This window comes from Camelina sativa, chromosome 17 (assembly GCF_030686135.1).
Source record: "Camelina sativa cultivar CO46 ecotype springtype chromosome 17, ASM3068613v1".
Lineage (NCBI taxonomy): Eukaryota > Viridiplantae > Streptophyta > Magnoliopsida > Brassicales > Brassicaceae > Camelina > Camelina sativa.
Genome location: NC_141896.1, coordinates 23,951,228 through 23,954,958, shown reverse-complemented (window position 1 = coordinate 23,954,958; position 3,731 = coordinate 23,951,228). Strand labels below are relative to the sequence as shown.

General features: G+C 43.0%; 1 pseudogene across 1 annotated transcript; it reads right to left on the bottom strand.

Annotated features, from left to right (window-relative positions):
* Nucleotides 1–792: 792 nt before the first annotated feature.
* LOC104757634 (transcription factor MYC2-like) lies at nucleotides 793–3,509 on the bottom strand (annotated as a pseudogene). The gene has a single exon (XR_015587318.1). The product of XR_015587318.1 is annotated as a transcription factor MYC2-like (transcript).
* Nucleotides 3,510–3,731: the final 222 nt, after the last annotated feature.

The window sequence follows — 3,731 nt, the reverse complement described above, 5'->3', positions numbered from 1 at the left end:
TCTTTCCTTCTTTATTTCTACATTTTATTTAATTTGGACTGGTGAAGAAAGATGAAGCACTTTCAGAAAACACAAAATGGCTTTTGGTAAGAGGTTTCTTGGCTGCAAAGAATATTACTGGTGGCACTGTACTAGGAACAAGCCAAGAAACTTGAGCATCAAATTAAAGAGTTTCCCTGCCGGTCTCTTACTTGAACCAGCCTATTTCTTAAAAAACTTTTCGTAGTAAAGCGGAGGAAGAGATTGAATTAAATCATCCAATGGATGGCTTAAAGTTTCTTGCTGTAATCCATGCGAATACTCCTCTTTTGGCGAGTCGATGATGTTGCTTGGTGTGAAAGGAACAACATGATCGTTCTACTCCAACGTAGTCAAGTTAAACAATCATCAGATGGAAATTGAATACAAAGGCCAATATGGAAATAACATATTCTAAAGCTAAATGCATGCGAATTCTTTCATCCCAAATAAAAAAAAAAAAAAAAAAACTAAAAACTTGAGTATCATAAATCACAGTTTTGTCTTCTTGATCAGAAGAATAATCACCTTGATGGAAATCTAGCTCCACCGTGTGTAAACTTAAGCGGACACAAGGCTTTAAATTCTTCCATGTACATGTTTCAAACATATCCCCATTTGTGTTGAACCCCTAAGGTTGATATATGGTCAATAATATGTCTCTCCCTCACGACTTAACTACTAACTTGCTTACGATTTGTCTCTCTCCTAGGGTTAATGTGTTACGAGAGATTGTACACCATATGTACAAAACAAATAAGTGATCATGGACCATTTGTAGTAACTAACACATAATTACTCATATATATATATATATATATATACACGTTTACACATTGGGGAGATACAACAACAACGATACAGAGACTCAAGAATAGAGCAAAAGAAACTTGTTGCTCTATTTTTAAGTTCTTTCTTACCAAAAAAGAACTAAAAATCTACAAAATTACTGAACCCACTAATACGAATTTAATTATAATTTGACCCCATAACTTTTCTAAACTCTCAAAACACACCGTCCCTTGTTAACCGATTTTTGAAATCAAACTAGCTCGGAGCTGTTCTTGCGTATAGATCCTAAATCCCATCTTCACCGTCGCTTGTTGAATCATCAGATCGTTAACCACCGACATGCTCGCGTGGTTCACCTCAAGCTCCAAATCCATCAACGCCGCCATCAACCTCGCCGCGGGATGATTCCTCTTACTAGATTCAACTCTAATCATCGCGTCCCAACCAATTATCTTGACTTCAATCTCCATCCCCACCGGTTTGATCGAAGAACAAGTCGACGACGACATATCTCCACAACCAGCGCTAGCTTTTCTTCCGGCGAGCTCGAGTTTCACTTCCTCGAGCTGGTTCTTGATCTGTAGTTTCTCGGACTCTGTTTTCACCACCTTCGATTTGAGCTCGTTGATGTAAGCGATGGCGTCGCCGAGCAGTGAAGCTTTGTCCATTTTAGAAACGTTTGGTACGACCGCTCGTAACGCGTAGAAACGCTGGTTTAGTTTCTCGCGTCTTTGTCTCTCTGCTTCGACGTGGTTGAGTGGCTCTTCTCTACCGTTTGCTGGCTTTCTCCCTCGTTTCTTGGGACGTTTCTCTACCGCTACTTCTTTCACGACGGAGGCTTCGAGATCGGAGTGATCTGATTCTCCGGTGGTTTTGTCTCCGAAGGATAGGACTTTGTCTTCGTTCGGTGACTTTTTTCTTTTGTTTTCGAATTGGGTTTGACCCGAATAAGAGCTCGGATCCGGGTTACCGGAGCCCCGTTTACCGTCGTCGCCGAAGCTTAATATCTCGCCGGATCTTGGTTTCACTAAAGTGGAACTCGACGTCGAGAAGTTAAGTTCTCGGGAGAAATTGTTACTGAATTTCGGGTTCTGGGTCTGAGAATGAACCGGACTCGGAGTCGGATCCGGATTCGGGTTTTCGGTTATTGTGCTTGAGCTACCGTTTTCGAACTGTATAGACTTTGAAAAAAGCTGGGAGCTAGAACTCGGAGCTCCATTACCCGGTTCGTTAGACCCAGGTGCTCCAATCGGGTCATTAATCCACATAGACGGGTCGTTTTCGCCTTGATCCGGGTCAAGGTTCCAATTGAGACCCCCGATAAATCTCCAGCTCCGCCGTCGAAGTTGAAAAGAACCCGAACCTTGTTTATAAGATCCGAACTCTGTCGGATCTGCTCCGTTGACCCGACTTCCACAACTCCGTTCGCCGAAGGAATACACGCAATAGTCTGCATGCCGAATACCCCACCTTGCTTCGCCCGCTCACAACCCGACCCGGATAACTGATCCGACCCGGAAACCCAAACAGCGTTGCCCGTGGAAAACGCTCTGCCCGCCAAACCCGCACCGCAAGCGAAGCTCTGAGTCATCGAAACCAAGAAAAACCACTCCGTATCCGTCACCTCCTCATCAACGGCGTCATCGGACGGAGCAACACCGCCGGAGATCAACGAATTAAGCTCACGCAACACTTTTTTACGGTACTCCTGATCCGCCGGAGTAGAAAACGGCGGCGAACTCGATCTCTGTCTCGGCTTTGCTTTATCCTCTTCACCTTTGTAATAACCATCTCCCCATCCTAGCACGGAGGCGCCGGAGAAATCGTACGACGGCTGCCAGAAAATAGCGTAGGTCCAGCCTTCGTGTGTCCCTTCAATCAAAGCTTGTAAACGTTGCTGGAGTGTCTCCTGGTTGAAACCCGCCGGTGCGGGAATATCCATCGCCGTCGCCGGAGCTGTTGTCGTCGTCGTCGTCGTGGTTGTTGTCGTCGTCGTCGTCGCCGCCGGTGGCCATAAAGTCGAGATATCGGAGGAGCTCATGAAAGCTTCCATCATAGAAGCGTTGTCGTCGGTGGTCCAAAGATTCATCGTTGGTTGTAGCCGGTAATCAGTCATCCCATAAACCGGTGACCGGTAAAAAACACGTTTTTATTGAGAGAGAGAGAGAGAGAGAGAGTGCGAGTTAGAGAGAGAGAGAGAGAGAGAGAGAGAGAGAGAGAGAGAGAGTTAGAGAAAGTCTTCGTAGTGGAGAAAAAATGGAGTGCGTCTGCGATTATTATATGTGTAACCGATCTTGAGGGTGAAAAAGTAATTTAAATGTTGGGGATATTACGTGGAGTGTTGTGATTGGGTCACGTGGATGGTTGTAATAGAGAGAGAGAAGCTTCGGTGAACTCACCTATCCCGATTTAACCCTATCGGCTGTTGGATCGACGCGGTAAGAGTTAAGACCAGAAGTGAGTGAGATCGCACGGTTGTTGTTGGCACGTGTGATGCACGCTCTGTTGATAATTTTAACTGATTGCTTCTTTTATAACCAACAGAGTGAACTGAGTGAGCTCAGTGGTAATGCACTTTACAATAACTTTTCAACATTGTTACTTTGTTTTTAGTTTTAAAATTATTTCTCGATTTTAATTTTTATTATTTTTCTATATGTCAATTTTTAGAATTCTATTCTACTTAAATTTTAATTAGGGTTAATATTTTTAACACAAGGTTATATTTTTTTGAAAATAAATTGAGATATGAAGAATTTGTTTTATATGTATTTTGAAAAACACTAACTTAAAATCATTCAGGGGTACCAGATCATCAAGTGTATAATTTGTAATCTCAAATCTCAATGATCAAAATACACACTACTTGTCCTAGTTTAATTATTTTTGAGATTCACATATCTGTATAACGTGATCCGTGG